Source organism: Heteronotia binoei, chromosome 17, assembly GCF_032191835.1.
Source record: "Heteronotia binoei isolate CCM8104 ecotype False Entrance Well chromosome 17, APGP_CSIRO_Hbin_v1, whole genome shotgun sequence".
Taxonomy (NCBI): domain Eukaryota; kingdom Metazoa; phylum Chordata; class Lepidosauria; order Squamata; family Gekkonidae; genus Heteronotia; species Heteronotia binoei.
Window position 1 is genome coordinate 17,615,351 of NC_083239.1, and position 23,237 is coordinate 17,638,587.

Consider the following 23,237-nt stretch of genomic DNA (forward strand, 5'->3'; position numbering starts at 1 on the left):
TTCATTGGCTGAACAGAAGAAAATGAGAGTGGTTTTTTATATTAAACAAGAATTGGAGCCAAAATTAGTGTTTAAAGATAAAGATGGAAGATTTGTAGCAGTAGAGATAATATTAAATGGGAAAAAAGTTGTTATTGGGATTGTATGCGCCTAATGGTGCAAAGGATGCTTTTTTTAAAGACATTATACAACAGCTTGATGAACTGACTTATGACCAAGTTTTGTTAATGGGAGATTTCAGTGGAACAGTTAAGAACTTATTGGACAGGTCTGGAGGGAAAAAAAATAACAGCAAAGAAGGAAAATTGCCAAAGTCTTTGGCATGAAATAGTGAAATCTCAAATGATTAAATGGGCAATTAATGTAAATAAAGAAATACAGATGGAAACGTGGGAATACTTGTGGAAGAATTCTATGAAGCTCTTGACGTGTCATAGTATTAAAGAGAACTGTTTTAAAACCATGTATAGGTGGTATATGACTCCTAAAAAATTGGCAAAGATGAACAAGATGCCAGACAGATGTTGAAAATGTAAAAAACATAAAGGTTCTTTCTACCATATGTGGTGGACTTTTGAAAGAGCAAAAAAGTATTGGCAGATGATTCAGCAAGAAATTTCTAAGATCTTGGGATATGAATTCAAGAAAGTTGCAGAGACTTTTCTATTGGGATTACAAATGGAAAAATTTCCAAAAGAAGATAGAACTGTAATTTGGTACTTGCTTTCAGCTGCTAGGACATTATCTGCGCAGTTGTGAAAGCAAGAAAAAATACCAGAGAAATGGGATTGGATTATAAAAGTTATGACATGGAGTGAAATGGATAAATTAACAAGAATATTAAGAGACTATGATTTAGAAGTTTTTAAGACGGAGTGGAAAAAGTTTAGAAGATATGTAGAAAAAGAGTGGAAAATAAAAGGACATTGGACAATTTTTGATGATGATTAAGTTTTAAAAAGAAGAATATAATTTTTTGTTTTAATAGTTAAGGGTACCTTTAAATATTTACATTTTAAGTAAATAACACCAGCGGGGGTCAAGTAACGGGGGGAGGGGTGGGTAGAAAGTAATATATGGGGTAGATAAAAGAAGTTTTTAAAGATGTAAGAAATAGATTTATTACCATATGTTACCAATAAAATGGTTTTAACACGAAGATGTTTCCCAGGTAGAACTGTAGAGAATACTATCAGGTACAGTTTGGAGGTTACATGACCTCCATCTGTATGGGCCTCAGGTCTTCCAAGGCTCAGACCCTGAGATACAGAGGAGCAGCTATGGGGAACTAAGGTGGTATCTGGCAGATTGGGTAGGGCATGGTTGAAAGTCTTCTCATTCCTGGTGGGGGCAAAGGATTGCCCCTGACTGATTAAGACCTGCCTGTGGTGGCACCTGAATGACAAGGGAGGGGGGATTAGAAGGAGCAGTGAATGGCAGAAACTCACAAGCTAAGCAGAAACCAGCTTGCCTCCTTGATTGTGGCCCCCGCACTTCCCTTAAAGACACTGAGGAGGAGGCTCAAATTCTAACACCCAGTCAAACCCTAAGGCATGGCAACAACCCTAATTCCTGACCTGAAATTGATTCCTTCCAATATTTTGGCTAGCTACCCTTTGTAGTGTGCATAGTATCTTCTCTGCTTCTATGTCAAACCAATTTGTAGAACTAATTGTGAGCATAGTTGCACTGCCCTCCATGGCACAAAATTGGCTCTTCCTTGGAAGAAGCGGTCCCTGTGTCTTGGGGGAGGGATGAAGCGGGTCAAGTTTCACTGACAGATAACAGTGGGATTGGTGCACCAGAGCAAAGCCCCCACTTGGTATTCCTCCAGAAACAAGTTATCAGTGGTACAAAAGGGTGCCTGTAACGCCCAGTTCTTTATCTGCTGCTGCTGAGATGCGTCAAACCACAGTGGGTGCAAATGAGATCATGAGATCACAACATTACTAATAAGATTGCTGGCAACACAGCACACGTAGGGGGTGGGGAGCTTTGATCTGTTTGGGTCCTAGAAAGAAGCATTCATTCCCTCCCCCCCTCAGCCTTTTAATTTTACTTTCCATCACCCTCCCAGGCTGTCCATGCCTTTGGGGCTGACATCTGCTCCCTGGAGTTACCAAAGCCTAAGGAGCTAAAGGCCAATGAATGGCTACTAAAGATGTACAAACAACATAGTAATGCCTGGTCCCCACCTTTCAGATCAGCACCCCTAAACCAAGTGGCGGCTTTCCTATCCCTTCTACCCAGGCAGGGCAGGATGGGGCAGGAAGAGAAATGAGGGGGGGAAATGCTAGTTTCTTTCCCAGGTGTCTTGAAGAAGTGTTCCCTCTATGTACACCTTGATAACCTCCCCCTAAATTATTACAGGCTTATTTCTAGAAAAGGAAGGAAGAAAGAGGTAAAAGGGAGACACACAAAGCAGGGAAAGATTCAGGCTCTTACAGGGGGTTTAAAACTATATGGCACATCTGGGAGAAGAAAGTTCACTATCAAATCATCTCACATTCCCAGTTAGTGATTGTGGCTGCAGCTCATCTCAGGAAAACAAAGCTCAAAGAGAAGGTTGAAGGAAAGACTGGCAGTATGGTGGCCTGGTGGTTCATTGAAATAGAGATTCATGCAAAGACGTACAGATCTGTCCCACCCCACCCTCACAAGCAGTGGCAGGAGAATAGAATGAACAGTCTCAATCATGTAGGGAGGGGGAGGAGATTAATTCCTCGTTGCACTTTTAATTTTGTCGAGCCTGTAAACCAGAATTATCATTATCAAGGGTTAATATGGAACGAGATACCACACCTTCCCCAGCGCTCTCCCTCCCATTCATACATTTTAAGGAAAATAATAGCAATTCTAAAGAGAAGGAAAAAGGCTCCTTACCTAGAGATGATCCTATTGCATCCAAAGGTAAACAGAACTGAGGAAGCTGTTTCCCCAAATGCTCTCTGTGCAATCCCCCCAAAACACACACCTCACCTCGAAAAATAGATACATATAATTTTGCCCCCCCCCCCAAGACCCCAAATCTCATTGCCCAGAACGAGAAGCTAGTTAATCTGAAATGTAAAGGTTTCTGGAGGGAGAGACCAAGAGAGAAACAGGATGGGTTGGAGGGGGGGAGACCGGATTGTAGACTCTCTTTGCTTAAGCATTGCCATGGTTACCTCACTGACCCAATTCTCCTCACAGCCAAAATCAAAGGGGGGGGGGGAGAGGAAAGGGAGGAATAAGAAGGAATTCAGAAGTAACATACTAGGTGTGTGAGAAACATCCTCTAATGTTATTGTCCCCTTCAAAACTGTGTGTGTGTGAACAGGAAAGGGTGTTTTCTTCTCCCCAATTAAGCCACATCTCCGCCAGCATTCATGTCACACAAAAACAACACAGGGCAAGAATAATACCTCTCTGTCAATACAAGGCCATTGTATAGAGACCACCCTGTGGAGCTCATGTTCTCAGCTGCCAGGGCAGCACTGACACAGGGCCACCAGGTCTGACCCTGTCATCTGTGTAGACAGGTGTGAATCTGGTAGTAGCGCACATGCACTGCTCATGAACGGTTCCAGTGGGCCCTGGAGTCCTCTCTCCAGAATTCAAGCCTAACTCTTTAATGCTTTTCCTGAATCTTGCAACATGGGGTTGCTCTGACTCTTTCTGTCACCATAGGGCCAGTTCACACATGCATGTGTATCTTGACATGACTGCTTCATCAATTAGGGATGTGAAATGGACACCACACAGAAATTTCATGTCCCTTTAGTACATCTCCAGTGCAATTGGTTAGGAGTGAGCAAAGTTTCTCAAATGAACTTTGGAACTGGCAGGTGCACAGCTTTCATGCATTTGAGTTTGTCTCTCCCCAACCCACAGGTTACTGATGTGCAGGACAGGGGCGTAGCTAGGACTTTGGGGGCCTGGGGCCCAAGATTTATGTGGGCCCCCCTATGTGTGTGCACGCCGCCAGAAACAGGATATGATGTCACTTCCGGTGATGTCACTTCCGGTGATGTCACTCCTCTGCTTAATTTTTCTAGAAACTTTTAAATTTTCAAATTTCCAACAGGACTGCTTTTAAATGCCCTTAATTTTCCCTGAACTTGTGGGACTGTCAGTGCATTAATTAGCTTGCCATTTTCCCCTGAACTGAGACAAAAATGTGAGCTGGAGGCTCAAAAAAGACTCAGCTTGGAGGGAACCCTGGGTGGAACCCACGTTGCTCCTTCCCTTCCAGACCCTCGTGGCTTCAGCGTCTCCCTTCATTCCCACCTGAGCTGTACAGAACGGCGTTAGAGCTTGCCCATCCTCCCAGCAGGGCAGGGGCCTTTTGCCAGCCCTCCCGTCCCTCCCCGGGCAGCAGCAGCAGCAGCCATCCGGCCTGCAGGACCAGGCAGCGGCTTCTCTCTCCCGGAAGAAGGCGGCAAGAGGGCCACCCAAAGCCCCGCCGGGCTCGCGGCCTCTCCCGCCCCAACTCACGTGAAGAAGGGCGGGAAGCTGTACTGCCAGGGCCACTCAAAGCTCATCATCGCCGCCCGACGGACCTTCCGCCACTTCCCGGCAGCTGCCGATACGCCCCATCGCCCCGCCGACAGGTTCCACCCGCGCGCCTTCCCCTCAGAGACCAGGAAGCCCCGCCCCAGCCAGGCCCCCCGGGAGAACAGAGAGGCCGCGCTCCTCCCCCCGGCCCCGGCGCCGCTGAAACTGGCCATTTTTCGGGACCCCCTTGGCAATGCGGGGGCCCCCCAGACCTGGGGCGACCCTCCCCCCCGCCCCCCCTCCCTACGCCACTGGTGCAGGAAAACAGAGCGTTGATTAAGACACTACACAAAAAATGGATCTTGGTGCAATTGAACTATTGTCAGGATTTCTTGTTGCACTGCAGTTGTGCCTGTGGGTAGTGTTGAAACTGCAGTACCAAAAGGAAACCAAATTGCATTGGAATTCCTTTTGCACATAGTTTTAAACACTGTGTACATGCATTGTTAACCCAAACAAGGGAACTGAAAACTGTGGCAAACTGTAAATGCTCAGCAGTTTGAACAAGTCTGATGAGTCAAAGCCATGGCTCAGTGACAAAGCATCTGCTTTGTACACAGAAGATCCTAGGTTCAATCTGCAGCATTTCCAGCCATCCTCGGCGCCAAACTAGATTCCAGCCAGTGCTGTGTAGTGGTTAGAGAGTCAGACTTGGATCAGAGAGATGCAAGTTCAAGTCCATACTGCGTGACCTTGGGCCTTTCACACACTCTCAGCCTAACCCACCTCACTGGGTGGTTGTTGTGAGGATAAAACGGAGAAGAGGAGAATGATGTAAACTGCTTTGTCTCCCCACTGGGATGCAAATAAGTAAATAAAATAGCAAATCCATCTCCAAAGAGGTCTTACTGATAAATACCAGCTGTAGGGGATCCTGATTTGGATAAAGGTCATGGTGCTGGGGGGGGGGGGGGCAAAATGAGCTAATAATCCCTTCCATTCTTGAGCTGCCAACTGATATCTTTTTTGTCATTTTTGTTATTCTAGTCATAAGAGCCCTTCTGGATCAGACCAGCGGTTCAGCTCGTCTCATACAATGGTCAACTGGTTATGCCAGAAGGCCAATAACAGGGCACAGAGACCAAGGCCTTCCCTTTCTGGCACTGGCTTCCTGTCTCTGAATGTGAAGGCCCCCTTTAGTCACCATGTCCAGTAGCCACTGATGGACCCCTTCTCCATTAAAAGTCTTACTGCACTGTTTCTGGGTTGTCTCATGTTATTTGGTTGCATTGTTTTACAATGTGCAATCTGCCTTGAGTCTGAGCAAGAAAGGAGGGCTAGAAATAAAGTAAATAAATAAATAGACTGCAGGTTGCCAGTGAGGTCAGGTCTGTTCTGGGCAGCAGCTTGAGATGAGCAAAATCAGAATGTGGAAGGGAAAGGATTAAACCTCCATCTCTCCCCCCACCCCCCGCCCCACCATCCTCCAATGCAGCTCCCCCATCAAGGCCATCCGCATCTGTTATTTACCAGTGCAACAACTGGGGAGAGCCATAAACCTAGTTTGCCTCTATTTCTCTTGTGTGTGTAAACTGGGTCTCAGCTGACTCCAGAGAAAAGCATGTCCAGTTCCAGACTGTTTCTTTCCTTGCCTCTTTGGCTCAGATCCTGTGTGTGCTATATAGCCTCTGCTTGGAGTTTGATTCAAATCCAGGAGCACTTCGAAAGCCAACCAGATTTCTAGGGCATAAACTTTCATGATTCAAAGCTCCCAATCATCAGCTATGTCAGATGACTCTCATACCCTAGAAATCTAGTTGGTCTTAAAGGTGCTACTGAACCCCAACCTTGCTCTTCTATTGCAGATCAAAATAGGGTTGACAGCTCCCTCCTGGCCACAGGCAAGAGATGGGGGGCGGGGTAGGGTTGCCATATTCAGGTTGGGAAACTCCTGAAGATTTAAGAGTGGAGCCTGAGGAGGACATGGATCTCAATGGGGTACAATGCCATAGAGTCCCTCCTCCAAAGCATCCCCTTTTGCCAGGGGAACTGATCTCTATTGTCTGGAGATGAGCTAGGAGATCCCCAGGTCCCACTTAGAGGTTAGCATCACCAGAACAAAATGGCTACCCACCTGAAACTGTCTGCTTTGTGGTGCATGCATCCTCTTGAGGCAGATCTTCCATTTGTGCAAGGCTCTTTGAAAACCATTGATCTTGCGTAAATGAAGATGCTAGCACAAGAGGAAAGGCGCGCTGTGGCAGACTAGTGTGCATGAAACTAGTTCAGAGGATTCAAGGCTTTGAGGCTGCAGACATGAGCTTATGAAGGTGCTTGTGTGAATAGTCCCTTTGCTTTCTCTCTTTTGGGAATGAAAGGGTCTCTACAGCCTAGAGAATGAGAGCCCATGACACCCCCCATAAACCTCCCTGTTTCCCCCCTCCACAGTGTAGAGCTGTTCCCAATGCAAGGAAGCCAGAAAATGCAGCAAATAGAAAGGGGGGGGGGGGAGAGAGAGAGAATAATCTTGGCAGTGAAAAAGCAATTATCATGTTGGGAAAGCGTCTAACAGCTCTGGCAGTGGTTGCTCTAATCCAAAGAGCAGGAAGGGGTGAGACCGCTGTGTGATGCTTGATTAAGTTGCCTAATCCAATTCCCAATAGAAGGAGAGGCAGAGCAGAGAGCAGCCTTTGCGGAGCATGCACCACGAAAGAGGCCTTGGGGCCCATCCACCACCCACTGCAGAAAAAGGGGGGATCTAACATGGCATAGCTCAGCACAAATAAGTATCAGCCTCTCTTCTGCCCACAGATCCAAATTAGGGTTCAGGAGGAGAGGTTTGCCTCCTGGCAGCCTCACAGCTTGGCAGTTTGAATGTTATTTTCAACCATGTTTACTTCTCACGCCTCCCCTGGGCTCTTTGCCAAGCACCTTAGGGATTAAGCTAGAAGCCCTGTGGGGCAGGCTGTGGTTTGTGTTCCCCGTGCCCTAGGGCTGCCTGGCAGAGAGCATAACTCTAGGCAATTCCAGATGTGACTCTGACACAGCAAGCCAGAATCCTCCTGACCTGGGGAATCAGGTGGTACCAAAGTGTTAACCAGACAGGGCAGTGGTGGGATAATGGAGTGAGGCCAGTCATGTGGTGTGCTTTTGGGTGGTTGGGGTAGGCCTGGGTGCTGTAGGGGGTTCCTGAAAGAAGCTTTGTTTAGGGTCTTGAGGACTTCTGATGGGGCAAAATTAAGATGGAATAATATACCAGGGAGGAAGTGGTCAATCCAGTTCTATTTTAAAAATGCATAAAATAGATTCGCTTTAACAGCAGTAAAATAGACAAAAAACCCACCCCACAAAAAAAAATTCAGTTTTAATTAAGTTTACTTTTCTGTAAGGCAAAAAAATGCTACATCTCATTGGTTTTCATTTTTTACTGCCCAGTCTTTTTCAAGTCAATGCACATCGAGGTGTGGGCATGAACTCATTGGCCTTGCCATCTGCCTACACACAATTGCCAGCTGGTGAACATGCTATCTATACATGTACAAAGTAAATAGGTGTAGGATTCATCTTTGTGATGATGGTAGCATTTCCCACCAGTGTGCCTGGTCCTGGGGAGAAAGTGTGTGTGCATACACATGCTCATGAGCAGGGCTTTTTTGTAGCAGGAACTCCTTTGCATATTAGACCTCAAACCCTTGATGTAGCCATTTCTCCAAGAGCTTAGAGTAAGCCCTGTAAGAAGAGCCCTGTAAGCTCTTGGAGGATTGGCTACATAAGAAGGGTGTGGCCTAATGTGTAAAGGAGTTTCTGCTACAAAAAAACTGCTCATGAGCCAGTAACCACATGTCAGAAAGGGACAAGACTGGCACAGTTGTGCTCTCTTCCCATCTACATGCACTGGTTTCTATGAGCCTTATGTCATTTGAAGAGAGCTTCTTGGTAGAAGCTTTAGGTCTCTTGCACAAGGATCCATTTTTGGCAACAAGAGATTGGTGGGGGTGAAGCAACACAACAGTACTGGTAAGAAGAAATGGAGGTTATTTTTACTTCTGGGTGTTGTTTTCTGAAAGAATGCCTTGAGATTGGCTGATTTCCCTTAGATGGTTGAGGGAGGTCACCAGGATTTTCCTCAGTACAACTTTTGCCTGCCTACATGCCTGTATTTGCGGAATATGCCCAAGCTATTTGCAGAGCTGTGGATCAAAGAGGCTTACAAGCAAGTTCATAGAAACAACAACTGAATACAACAACAATAAGACCAGAAAAGTATGAGTTCCCAGACTCCATTTCCAGAACTGACTGCTCAGATCTTTAGGGAAAAGAGACTGAATCAACTCACCCTGCCTTCTCCAAATTGTTTACTCTCCTTTGGCCCCCAGTACATAGAGCAGAGAGCATAACGAACATATGAAGCTGCCTTATACTGAATCAGACCCTCAGTCCATCAAAGTCAGTATTGTCTTCTCAGACTGGCAGCGGCTCTCCAGGGTCTCAGGCTGTTTTTCACACCTATTTGCCCGGACCCTTTTTTGGAGATACCAGGGATTGAACCTGGGACCTTCTGCTTCCCAAGCAGATGCTCTACCACTGAGCCACCATCCCTCCCCTAATACAAGGCCATTATGGCCTCTCCATGCAAGAATGCCAGGCCTTTAAATTCCTTGTGACTTCATTTCAAGAGCAGGGCTCTGGCAGCCATTAGCCCCTTATCATTATTGTATTCCACTTGCATTATAAAACAACATCAAAAATAGATCAAAAGCAGCAAGAAAGTTCATCTTTCAATAGCAATCCTCCTTCCACTCCACTAAAAAAAAAAACACCTTCATTTTCAGCAAAGTCTGTTTACTGTGTCATTTTCAACTATTTCTTTTTCTCTGTATAGCAGCGCAGCTGGTATAACTGGCACATGTGAAAAGGGAATGAGAAAAAAAGGGGAAACATATATACATAGCAGTAAAAAAAAAGTAATGCAGACAAATGCAAAACAGGAGAATCAGGAGAGGGACTGAGTGGCTGAGCAGGTATTTTAACCAAAATGTTAGTTGGTTGATTGATAGCTTCATTCATTCATTACTGTTGGAACAAAATCTGCCTTCTCTGGGAGCTCTCCAAGGTCTTACAGAGGCTCACCCTAATCCTGGGAAAGGAAAGGTCTCCTGTGCAAGCACAAGTTGTTTCCAACTCTGGAGTGATGTCGCATCACGATGTTTTCACGGCAGACTTTTTACAGGGTGGTTTGCCATTGCCTTCCTCAGTCATCTACACTTTCCCCCCAGCAAGCTGGGTACTCATTTCACTAACCTCGGAAGGATGGAAGGCTGAGTCAATATTGAGCCGGCTACCTGAATCCAGCTTCCGCCGGAATCGAACTCAGGTCATGAGCAGAAAGTTCAGACCGCAGTACTGCAGCTTTACCACTCTGCGCCATGGGGCTGGTCACCCTGACCCTACTTTTATTAACAGGAAACTGTTATTTGGAAACTGAAACTTGTGATCTGCTATTTAGGCCTAAAGTCAGATTATTTTTGAAAAATCAAAAGCAAGTGCAAGGGAGGGGCCTGCTTAAGTGCTTTGCTTCCAGCCGTTTCCCTGCTCATCATTACTCCACCCCAACCACATTTCCAGTTGCAAAGCAAATGGTATGGGGAGGAATATCCATATCTTTTCCTTTACAAGAAGAAAATAAAGGATGGAGGTAGGAGAAAGGAGGGATTTTGAACAGAAAAACAGCCCATGGCAAAAAAAGGTTAATCAACCTTTTCTTCTGACACCATCTGCAAGTGACAGCCAACAAGTTGCCCAGAATTAACATCTCCCATCCTTAGCACATCCCTTTGCAAATGTTCTTCCATGGATGTTCTTTTTTATGGGTTGGGGGGGGACAATACAGCAAAGTGTATTCGAGAGCAAAAGAAGGTGTCTCCTCTTAGTCCAGGAAATGGCCCTTCATCCCCATCAAATTAAGCAGGAGAAAAAGCACCAGAGTTCTGGCTGTTCCCTTTGCAGAACTGTGGCCATCCTTCTGCCCACCCTAGAAAGCCAATTTCTTCAGCAAATGGGGTGCTGGAGTGATTATGGAGGTGGAGGTAATTGTGCAGGGTGGATTGTTAGCTGCTTTCCTCCTGGTTCAACTGGTACATTAAAAAATAGAACATCCTGTAAGTCACCAGGGCAGGAATGGGAGTTCGGCCAGTCCAGGTCAAGCAGCTGGCAGCCTGCACTACAGGTTCAGCTCTCTGACCAGACCAGTCTTTCTTGGAACTCAAGGTCAAACTAGGCTTGATGGTCCTCCTATCTACCTCAGGGATGTCACTGTCATTCTAAATAATTTTTTTAAAAAATGCTGCAAGGTCCTGGTCCTGATCAAGTTCTTGGAGTGGTGGGCTGAGGCACAGTTGTTTCCCTTCCAAACCTTTTTCAACTGCCAAATGGCTCCACCACCACTCCACCCATCACTGCTTTGGCACTTGAAAAGACACAGAGGAGGGAGAAGTGCCTCAGCCCACTGTGCTGTGGACCCAAACCTTTGCAGCATTTTGAAATTACTTTTAAAAGTCAACAGCAGCTCTGTGGCAGACACAAGGACACCATCACATCTAGTTTGGCCCTCAGCCCTGCCTGCTTGGGACTCTGCATTGCACCTCTGCTCCCTTGCACTTCAGATGGCTTGCTCAGCTCTCAGACATGTGGCTTGATCCTGACCCCACCCTTGCCTTTGGCCTTGCCATTGAACCGCACCTGTTCTCCTAATACATCTGGAGGAAAGGGAAGCAGCTCTATCTGAGAGTCATGCTCTAGTTTCAATAGGCTCAGCCACATTGTTATGAAGGCGTCATGATTGTGTCATTGTTGAGATTTGCCCAAATGGACTGGTGTGCAATTCTTGGTACATTCCTTTTCCATCTCTTAGATCAAAAGGCAGAATATGATTATCTTGATGCAAAGCATACTCCTTCCAGGCTCCCAAGAGAATATCAAATGTTTTGGGGTATTTGTGGAAAAGATGCCAGTCCAGGTCAAGCAGCTGGCAGCCTGCACTACAGGTTCAGCTCTCTGACCAGACCAACCTTTCTTGGAACTCAGGGTCAAACGAGGCATGATGGGTCAAACTAGGCAACGACACAATCATAACATCCAACTGAACTTTTAAAAGGTAAAGGTGGTCCCCTGTGCAAGTACCAAGTCATTACTGATCCATGGGATGACATCACATCATGACATTTTCTGGCAGTCTTTTTTTAATGGGGTGGTTTGCCATTGCCTTCCCCAGTCATCTATACTTTAGTAAAATTCTCAGTTTGATCCCGGTGGAAGCTGGGTTCAGGTAGCCGACTCAATGTTGACTCAGCCTTCCATCCTTCTGAGGTTGGTAAAATGAGTACCCAGCTTGCTGGGAGGGGGGGAGTGTAGATGACTGGGGAAGGCAATGGCAAACCACCCCGTAAAAAAAAAGTCTACTGTGGAAATGTCTGATGCAACATCACCCCAGAGCCAGAAATGGCTGGTGCTTGCACAGGGGACTACCTTTACCCTTAAAATTCAGTTGAATGACTTCTTTCTTGTAAATATAAGATTCCGCATCCCTTTCTCTGAAAGGTTTTGACCAAAATTCTGCATTTAAACCATTTTATCTATCTGTATGCACCTCTGCACCTGACCAAAAATAACTCTACTCTTCACCTGACTTCACCAAGGGGCGTGGAATGTGTGTGAACACATCAGAGCCAAGCTGATCTGCCAGAATCAGATTCCTGACATAGTAACAGGAGCTGAGGCTGAAATTTGCATGGCTGCATTCTCACTGGGTGGCCTGTAGTACCTTGCAGTGTCTATGGCCCAATCACAAGGAAGCATGCAAATGACAGTGACTTCTAATGGCCCGGGATGCAAATCCCAAATTTTCAGATGTGTGGGAGAAAGAGGAGAAACAGACCCTAGAGCAGGCTGTTCAGCTATGTCGGATTGTCGCATCAGATCGTGCCACTGCAGGCCGACTGACGTGTAACTGGAGAGGTGCAGTCGTCATTTCCCTGAGACTACATCCCCTCTTTGCTCCAGTAGCATTTGAAGAACGGAATTGCAGGAGACCCTTTGTGACAGAGCTCTGGGATCTTTTCTTTTCTAGGAAGCAGTAATGATGGGGCACCAGTCACAACTGGATGTGATATTAAAAGGTAGTTGAGGAGACAAGGGCAGACCTTGGACTTGGGGGGCCCTCAGGAGAGTCACTGTCGCCAGACCTCTTTTAACAGTGGAACTACTGCAAGCTCTCTCTCCATTTCATTTTAATCCCTCTGAGAAGTTCCAGGCATGGTCTTTGATTCTCGCTTCCCCTGTTTGACCCTCACAAGAGCCCTGTTAGGTTGGTTAGGCTGAGAACAAGTGATGAGCCCAAGATTATCCAGAGTGGAGACTGGAACCCAGATCCTTTTCTGCACTCTAACAACTCTAACCACTACAGTTCACTTGCTGGCCGTCCCCTTGACTCACTGTTTCACCTGGGGCTTTTGTTTTTCAGAGAGGCTTGCACCTCCGTGGCAGAACTATGACTTCTGGAACCCATGCCCCAGAAAAGGGGGCCCTGCTAAGCCACTGGAGCCCTTCCTCTCTTCCCTTCTGTCCCCACTTGCCCATCCTCACCCTCTGGGCCCAAATCCCATGTTCACCACACAGAGGGAAAAGGCAAGCAATGAGGAATCGCAGCTGCCCTCTGCTCTCAATCTCGCCCACCCTGAAGTGTCTGCTACTCCAGGCTACAATGGCTGTTTTGGAGGCCCTTGTTCAGTTGTTGGTGGCCACAATCTGGATGCCAGATGCCCAACTATGCCAGCTATTGACAATAAGCAACAAAGCAATGGAAACCAAGGAGATCTTGGAGGCAGATGTGAATCCAGATATACTTACCTTTCCCACAGCTCCTTCCAGGTACCATTTTGCTTTTTGTTTCCATAGTTATTCTATGGGTTTGCCAGCAATGAAGAAATTTTGCAGTCCTCATTACAGGAACAATAGATGGGTCAATAGCAGAGCTGCAGCCAGGATGGTTCTGCCAAGACATAGGTCTCAAAGGAAGGACTTGTCTGAGCTAGCTTGTTCTAGTTATTCCTACAAATGGCTATTTAATAGGTCTCTGCCCCCAAGGAGTTTACAATCAAAATTTCAGCAGGAAGGGGAGACAAAGAAGGGAAACAGAGTAAAAGATCACAAAGGGACAGGAAATGGACTGGCACATCTTTGTGTGATGGAAATGATGGATTTTAACAAGATGGCTGGTCGTTCCTTTTCCCCTAGGGAATTGTGGGGAACACAGTTCTGCAAGAGAGCCAGGGATCATGAACAGAGCACCTCTGTGCCTTCTGCTAAATATACTTTCCAGGATTCTTTGAGAGGAGCCGTGATGCTTGCCACGACCGAGTGATAAAACAAAGCCAGAAAATGACGAAATCGGATTGCACGGAAGCTGCTACCCCTTGGATCAATAAGTAATCAGACCTGAAAGGGCTGCAAAGAACTGATGGAGAACATGATGTTTATTGACTGCAGCACAGGAGAGCTTTTCCTGGACCCCCTGAGCTGCTTTGAGACATGCCAAATATGTGATGCACCCGGTTAGCTAATTATCGAGGGACGCTGCTAAAACCCGAGCCCCGTCATGATCGATTCATACTCTCTGCTCCCCTGAGTGGTCAGATGTTTCAGAAGCCAGCCTTTTGTAGGATGAAGAAAGATGAATGGAGATTTCCAAGCATTCTATTATTGCTTGTAATTATCGTGTGATATTAAATAGACAAGCTGAGCATGGAGCATCGGTGGAATGGTAGATAGACCCCAACAATTCCACCCCACCCCCCAATGTAAACCCCACACACCCTCAGAGTTCCCAAATGGCAGTCCTTGCAAAACAGCAGCCCTCTCCATCCATAACTTCAGCTGTAAAGTCCATTGTTTTGATAGGTGCATAGAAATGGACAATATCTCGCTCTTTGCCAACTGAATGGACAGGGAAGTTACCGCCAGAATAACAAGCTGCTGTCTGCAAGAATACATACAAATACATTACCTTCTGTACTGTTTCCCTGTGGACAGGCTGGGCAGTCTTGTTCAGGAGCTAGCAGCCACCAACTGTCAAAACTATTAAAGTGACATCTTTCCCAGTAGCTCACAGCAAGGTGTTGTCCATTTCCCCTCTTGGTCCTCATCCCAAACACCACATAGAGACAAGTGGCATTTGGGGGCGGTCAGGGGGAAAACTTGCAATCAGTAAGGCTAGTTACTGATTTGATTTTACATATTCTCAAAGCACCAAAGGAGACAGTATATTTCCTGCAGTTCTTTCCATAAGTTCTGGCCTGACAGCTGCTGGAACACATGAGATTCATTTTTAACCCACTTGGGTCGGGAATCAGATGCTCAGAAAAAAATTGCATGGTCAGGATCAAGTTTGCAGACTTCAGCTCCATCCCAAATTCTGCAATGCAGCTCTTAACATCCTAGAAGTTGCTACTTTCTCTCTCTCTCTCTGTGAGAATCCTATCAATATTTTATTGTGCAGTTTCCTCTGGAGAAGGGATTACTGTCTTGCTCTCTGGCTGGCTACTGCTGCTCCACTTGATTCTTGCAAAAAAAAAAAGGAAGATTTTTCCTTTCCTTCCATCTCCCCTGCTGTCCCAACCCCCGCTTCATCCAGTGGAGTTATCAGATCCAAGCAACACTTTGTGAGGTGCAGCAAATGTACACACAAGAGGTGTAAAAGTTTGAAAAAGTTTGCTGGCTGTCTCTGTTTTTAGGCTGCTAAGACACTGGTTCTGTACCTTTAAGGGTGCATTTACACAACAAATGAATATTGGTTTTCTCCCATTTGATCGGCAATAGCTTCTCCCAAAGAATCCTGGGAAATGTAGTTTAGTGAGAGGATACTGGGCACACTTTTTGAGCATGTGAGGCTTTGTTGTTGTTCAGTCGCACAGTTGAGTCCGACTCTTTGCGACCCCATGGACAAAGTCACGCCAGGCCCTCCTGTCTTCCACCATCTTCCAAAGTCTGCTCAAATTCGTGTTTATTACATCAGTGACACTGTCCAGCCATCTCATCTTTTGCCATCCCCTTCTTCTTTTGCCTTCTGTCTTTCCCAGCATCAGGATCTTCTCCAAGGAGTGCTCCCTTCTCATTTGATGGCCAAAGTATTTGAGCTTCAGCATCTGACCTTCCAATGAACAGTCTGGGTTGATTTCCGTTAGGACTGACTTCTCCAGCACAAAAGCATCTATTCTTCTGCGCTCGGCCTTCCTTATGGTCCAGCTCTCACAGCCATACATTACTACTGGGAATACCATCACTTTGACTATACGGACTTTTGTTGGCAGGATGATGTCTCTACTTTTTATTATACTGCCCAGGTTCACCATAGCTGTCCTCCCAAGGAGCAAGCGTCTTTTAATTTCATGGCTACAGTCACCATCTGCAGTGATCTTTCCCCAGCAGGCTAACTGAAAGCCTTTAACTGGAAATACTGGGGATTGAACCTGGAACCTTCTCCATGCAGAGCAAATGCTCTGCTACTAGGTTTGCCAATCTCCTCATGGGGCCTAGAAATCTCCCAGAATAACAGCTGAATTCCAGGCTACAGATATCAGGTCCCCTAAAGAAAATGTCATCTTCGGAGAATGGACTCCATGATACAACATAGATGCTAGGTGAAATCCCTCCCCAAACTTCACCTTCCACGGGCACCAGCCCCAAATCACCAGGATTTTCTCTGGCCAGAGTTTTCAGTCCTGTCTGCCACTGAGCCACTTACAGAGCAACATTCCTCAGCATAATCTCAGCAGAGGGAATGCCCGTTAAATCACTTTAAGCATAGTGTGGAAACATCCTTAAATTGGGCTGGAATTTTCTTGATTATGCCTTTTCCCTTTATAGTGCTGCCCATCAGAGAGCAGTTGCTCCGGGTGTTTTCAAGGTAACACAGCCTTGCTTTGACTTGGTTAGCCCAATTGTGTTATATCTTGGAAGCTAAGCAGGCTCAGGTCTGGTTAGTACTTGAATGGGAGACCACCAAAGCAGTCCAGGGTTCCTGTGCAGGGGAAGGCAACGGCAAACCGCATCTGAATGTCTCTTGCCTTGAAAATCCTCCAAGGTCACAGTAAGTCAGCTGCAATTTAAATTCACAGCACTTTTTATGACCCCAAGATGCACATCACTATTGGTTCCATTGTACAAATCACATTACTTATGCGTGGCTACATATAAGTTTCACAGTGGAGGCATGGGATGCAGAAACACAGTGCGTTCAGAGGCTACAGCTGCTTCTTTGGTCACAAACAGAAAAAAGGCACAACCTCGTGCATATGACACAGAGTCCTTGTGTTGCCACCCAGCAAACTCGAGGACTTTCTAATGAGGTGATGGAACCTTACTCTGGCATCAGCTGATCCTGGCTTGGACATTTCACTTTGCAGCCCATTAGCAATCAGGTTGGAGGGCTAAACCTCGTCTCCTGAAAAAGGCCCACTGAATGACCTATTGCCAGGAAAGAAACTTTCCATCTGTCTCATTTTGTCCTGAGGTTAGCAACTCTGGACCAGACAGTATCCCTCAGGGGGCTGGTATTGGACCCAAGGGCCTCTGGCTGCTGATTCCTCTCCTTATGAGTTTTTTAAAATGATCCTTTGATTTGTGGCTGCTTTTTTTTTTGCAAAGCAAAATGCTTGAGCTTCATTAAGGCATTGCAACCTCATCTACAACAAAACTTAATCTTCCCTTCGGGAGAACTCCAAAAAGTTGGCAGCAAGCCCTGATGGAGAAAATGCTTACCACAAACAAAAGAGAGACTCTCCCAGGGAGAGGGGGGATCATTCCCCCGAGGAAAAAAACTCTACCTTTTGGTTGGTTGGGGCAAGTGTGTGCGTGGGTGGAGAAACAGTCAGCCCAGGAAAGCTTTGTTGCAGGTGTGGTGCCCCCCAAAGCAGACATGCCAAGTTTTCTACAGGGCTTCCAAGAAATGCATGAGAAATCAATGAGAAGCCATAAAAATGACTATAACTCTCTGGCCAATCTGAAAGTTCTCTGTTTGTCTGTTGCTGTTTCAGAATTGTTCATACCACTCACTTCTACATTCAGAGGCTATTACTTCAGGTAAGTCAGGGGTCATTTTGTAGAAAACGAGGTGGTGGAGCTCATCCAGGGATTGTTATGCAGCTGCACATACTATTCAATGGACAAGGAGATGGAACTCTCAGAAAGGTTCATGAGCTGTGCTCCTGAGTCCTGTGAGCTCCCACTGAATCTGAGGCCTGAGGTAAACACCTTCTTTAAATAAGGAATACCTTACTTAAGTTAACCCATGACCCTTTTCAAGCACAGTCACAATTGACAATGGAGGATATATGTGTGAGTGCATAAAAATAAGTGAATGGGGAAAAGATGTGGGCAATTGACACAATTGCATTGAGATGCCCTCTCTCAGGTCAAAGAGCCTGGGTAGCCCCTTTGGTTACTGAGGTGTACAAATGACAAAAAGACACTGGTGATGGTTAGAGCAATGGTGGAGAAGGGCTCAGAATGAATCTGACAAGGCATGGGCTAGACTTAATTTGAAAGCCTAACCCATGGTGGTGATGTTAGCAATATTTTCCCACCACCATTGCATCCACACAGTGTAGACCCACAGAACTCTTCTAGATGGTCTGTTGGGTTCTGGCCAACAGGAGGAGGCAACCTCTACATTAGCAGAGGCAAGATTAAAGATAACTCTCAAGGTGTGGTGCTGGGGCACTGCTGCTCTTCCCCTTGGCCTACAGGGTTCCCCAAGGCCCCATCTTGTCTCCCATGCTTTTCAACATCTATGTGAAGCTACTGGGAGAGGTTATCTGGAGATCCGGGCTGAGCTGCCTTCAATATACAGAAGACACTCAGCTTTATCCTATAGCACCAGCATATTGCAGGGAGGCTGCGGAAACCATAAACAGGTACATGCCCCCGGAAGCAGTTTTGAAGTGGATGAGGACTAACAAACTGAAATTTAATCCTGACAAAATAGAAGTTCTACTGGGGTGGGGGTGGGGGCTATGACCAGGGTAATAGGTTATTCCCTGTTGTGGATAGGGTTGCTCTTCCCTTAAAAGGTTTACAGCTTGGGGCTGCTCCTGGACCCAGGCTTCCTGTTGGATAAGCCTGTGGCAGTGGTGGGTAGGGGTGCCATTCACCAGCTTCAGCTAGTGAGCCAACTGCAGCCCTTCCTGGATGGAAAAGATCTTTCCACCCTGATACATTAGATTACTACAATGTGCTCTACATGGGACTACCTTGAAGACTATCTGGAAGCTACAGTCAGTATAGAATGCTGTGACCCGAGTGTTGATGTGAGTGGGTCATGGGGACCATATCACTCCAGTCTTGGTACACCTACACTGGCTTCCAGTTTGGTTCCAGACTCAATCCATGGTGCTGGTGTTGACTTTTAAAGCCATGTATGTCCTGGGACCAACTTACCTTAAGGACCACCTTCTCCCATATGAGCCTACCTCCTCACTCCAGTCATCCTTGAAGGTCCTGCTTCAATTGCACCCCCCCCATCTGATGTTGGATGGGTGGTGACCCAAGAAAGGACCTTCTCCCCTGTGGCACCAAAACTCTGAAACTCCCTCCCCAGGGAGATTTGTTTGCCTCCCTCTATTGCATCTTCCCCAGCAGGTGAAGACCTTTTTGTTGTTTGACATACCCCCGGTCATGGTTATTGTGCACGTACAATGCCTTGAGTTCAACCCCTAGTAATGCCTGTTTAAAAGCAAAGAACCTCTGCCTCATGTCCTAACTACACGATGCATTTTTTCTTCAGATGTCCTCAGTCTGGATCAACAGACATGGGGTTGGATACGCTGCACCATTTCTATGGGCAAAAGGACTCTCACCTTGGGAGTACGGTTTTAGCTGCTCACCCCTCCAGTGGAAGCCTAGAATGCCCTCTGTGATCATGTGTCTGGGGACCCTCACCAACAGGATTTTGGGGGTGCTGCAGGAGGGGGGGGTAAGCCATGAAAGTCATACTATGCATAAAGAAGAACTTGCACCTGGGTGGAAACACTGCACTGGATCCAACCCTTAGGCAAGGAGTTCTGTGCTTCCCTGGCACTATGAATCAGCACTATGGTATACAAAGGGGGAGGTAGTCCTTCCAATCTAAGGTACATACCTGGAAGTCTCATCATGGCATTGCCCAATGCCATTCCCCCCCCCCCTCTAGGCTGTGATCATTTCCAGAGAAGAACTGGGGAGCCTGTCCATCTCTAATGCAGATCTGCATACCATGCCTCGATTTCTGGCAGCGCCTTGTTAAAAACTTCCTAAGCCACGCTGTTTCAGATTCATTTATTCATTAGCGTATGGCCCGGTTGCTTGTTCTTCCTCATAGCCATTCATCCCTCCCCTCTTTTTTGGCCACAGATGTGAGAGTTCTGTAGCCTTTCCAAACAACAAAGCACAAGATTGCCAAGAAAAAATCACTCTGTTCAAGATTGCCCTTTTCAAAATCCCCAAATTGTGCTCTTGAAATCAATACATGGCTGTTTCACTTACACAATCCTATCACTTTCTTAGATCTAGGAGTGGGAGAAAAGATTCACAATTCTGTCCTTCCTAACAGCACAGAAGTTTGCTTTGGAGGGTCTGCCCTTATCCCAAAACATTTGCAGCACCTTGGAAAATAATGAAAGGGAATTTGGGCTGAGAGTGAGCCAATGCAGCCAGTAGAGTCATCATAAGAAGGACATGTTTTGCGCATTTAAAAAATGGGTTTTGAGACTGAAGAAATGCATTTTTCCCTGGGAGGTTTGAAATGAGCAAAACATCTATGTGGCATTTCCCCCCCCCCCCTGGGTAGAGAATGGGCAGCAGGAGGGGGGATGTCAGTGCAATTGGTTTCCAATGTACCTGAGCTCACCTAATAGATCTAGAAAAATAGATCTAGCAGGAGAGATAATGGGTGGGTCAAGATCTCCCCCTTCCTCCTAGCAGGGAACAGAGATTTGGAGGAATGAAATGTTAGGGGGATTCCAGGAAAGAGATCCTGGAGATCTCCAGGAAAAGCCACTTTGACCTGGCATGACCTGGTCAGTGGGTGGAGAAATAGATATGATAAAAACTTCTTGCAGGAGGATGGCATCTGGTTTTTTTGGTCACTGTGTGACAGTGTTGCACTGGATGGGCCATTGGCCTGATCTAATATGTCCTTAAGGAGGTGTTTTTCTTTGGGGATGAGTCCATGAAGGCAGAAAAAACTCTTAGCTGAGGTCTGCAAAGGGCAGCCATTGGCCATGTGGTGGCCAGAAGAGTTGGAGAGTTCATCAAGATTTTGGAAAATCTGGAGAGACCTGTAACCTCCTAAGCTAAAGAGTCTGTCCTATATTTTAACATCTCATAGGGCATGTATAGAGAGGGGGACAGGGGAATTGTGTTTTACCCATTTCTTTTTGATCCCTTGATCAATCTGGTGATGTGCTAAAAGTCTGCTTGTGAACGTTTTCTCTTTAATAAATACTTTGTAACTTTTGATGTTGGTTCTTTGTACCTCCACTGTCTCAAAAGGAGAACCAGGGGAAGGCAAGCTTCCCTGGCACTATGGGAAGGCAAGTGGCTATTCTTCCAGGGGTCCACAAGGCAGTAAATGGTCCCTGTAGGGACCTGTTAGGAAGGACCAGGCACTGGGCAGCAGAAGACACAGAAGCAAGGCCTCAGAACTCGGAAGGGAGGCTGAAAGCCCTGACCCTCCTAGGTGAAGTGGTGGTGATGGTGGGCTGCCCAAGCGAGAAAGAAAATCCTCTAAGCTAGGAGGGCAGGGTGGAACAGGGCCTGCAGGCCAGAGCAGAAGACACAGTCTGCCACAGAGACTGACTAATGGGTCATTAGCTCCAGTTTGGATGATGTTGGGAAGCAGGGGAGAAATCCTGCACCCCCATAGAGTTACAGCACTTCCATGCACCTCCTGGGCTTTCCTGAGATCTTGGCTAGTTCTGTGCTGCTGTGGGAAGAGCACAGCAAACCTGGGCAGGCACCCAAGCAGATGGGAAAGTCTGTATCTTCCCAGTCCCACCCACGTGAGTACCATCATCCCTGCCCTTAGAGAACTTTTTAATCAGCACTTGACTATCATATTGTTAGAATGTTACAACAATTTGTCTATTAGATTTTCTGATACCCCGTCTGTCCTTTAAAAAAAAAAATTAAGTCTGTAGCCTCTTTTGTTGAAGAGATATGACTTTCCCTTTATATCTCTGCAGTGAAAGGCTTTTTAAAATGAAAGGTGGAAATTCAGTGAACTTGAGAGACAGATTGCTTTGACTAGGGGTTTTTTTTTAAAGAAAAAAATGCAGCAGGAACTCAATTGCATATTAGGCCACACCTCCTGATGTCACCATTGTTTCACACTGGGCTGTTTTGTAGAAAAAGCCCAGCAGGAACTAATTTGCAAAGGGAGTTTGGGCCATCACATTTAAAGGGACGGCACATCTTTTCAATTCCTTCCTTCCACAGGAAATAATGAAGGATAGAAGCACCTTCTTTTGGGGCTCATAGAATTGGACTCCCTGGTCCAATCTTTTTGAAACTTGGGGGGGGGGTACTTTGGGGAGAGGCACTAGATGCTATACTGAAAATTTGGTGCCTCTACCCCAAAAGACAGTCCCCCCAGAGCCCCAGATACCCACGGATCAATTCTCCATGATTTTCTATGGGAATAAATCTCCATAGAGAATAATAGAATTCCCAGCAGACATTTCCCTCCCCTCCCCCTGCTTTCTGACGACCCTGAAGCGGGGGGAGGGTCTCCAAACCGGGGGATCCCCTGCCCCCACCTAGGGATTGGCAACCCTAGCCAGCCCTGCAATCAGAGTGGACAGGGTTCAACTAGACAGACCAATGCTGTGATTGGGTATTAGGTACTTTTCTAAGTGGTTATTTTTGCTTTTTGTTTGTTCAGCCAGTCAGTATCACCTACCAAATTTCCAACTTCACTATCAGAGGCCTTTCATAGGTTGGATTCTGGGTACTGCATGGAGGCAGTCAGTTGCAGACTGATCCTGCCTTTCTTCAAAGGAGCTGGAAGGATATGAGGACTCCCCCTTTTATGCTCATGGCAAATCTTATGAGGTAGATTACACTGTGGGAGATTGACTAACCCCAGGTCTAGGGTTGCCATTTTTGGCTTGGGAAACTTCCGGAAATTTGGGAGTGGACTATGAGGAGGGCAGAGAATGAGGAAGGGAGCAAGCTCAGCAGGGATGCGATTCCACGCAGTCTGCCATCTGAAGCTGCCATTTCCTTCCGGGGAACTGATCTCTGAGGTCTGGAGATCACTTTTAATTCTGGGAGAATTTCTGGTCACACAGTGTGCCCCTTGGCTGAATGGGGCTTTGAATCCAGGTCCTTTTGGACAGTCTAACCACCACTGTGGCTCTCTGAGGCTGCTATTTTCATTCTGAAATGGAGGGAAGGAACATCAGATACCTTGTCCAGGAGGAGGGATGTGTAAGCCAGTGACTCAAACAATATCAGCCCTGCTAATGAAATCAACCACTCTATACCCACAAGATACTCTCTGTGCACCGGGTGATGTAATCTAGCACAGGGCTAATTGCTTGTTTAGCACAGCCTTGAAAGATTCCCTCTAAATGCCTCCTCAGCTGATAAGCAAAAACTAAGAAGTATTTCAGCATCTTTCCTTCAACCATCTGATTCCGGTTAATGGTTTTGACTATTACTATACAGGC

At 46.4% G+C, this 23,237-nt stretch overlaps 1 protein-coding gene across 3 annotated transcripts in view; it reads right to left on the minus strand.

Moving 5' to 3' along the window:
• Nucleotides 1-23,237, minus strand: part of RIMS3 (regulating synaptic membrane exocytosis 3) — an 82,108-nt gene that overhangs the window by 53,728 nt on the left and 5,143 nt on the right. Inside the window, exon 1 of one of the 3 annotated variants that reach the window (XM_060258310.1) lies at nucleotides 2,884-2,961. The exons of the other annotated variants lie outside the window; for them this stretch is intronic. The gene's annotated coding sequence lies outside the window, so the exon portion shown is untranslated. Of the gene's footprint in view, nucleotides 1-2,883; nucleotides 2,962-23,237 lie in introns of those variants that run through there. 3 annotated transcript variants of the gene reach the window in all.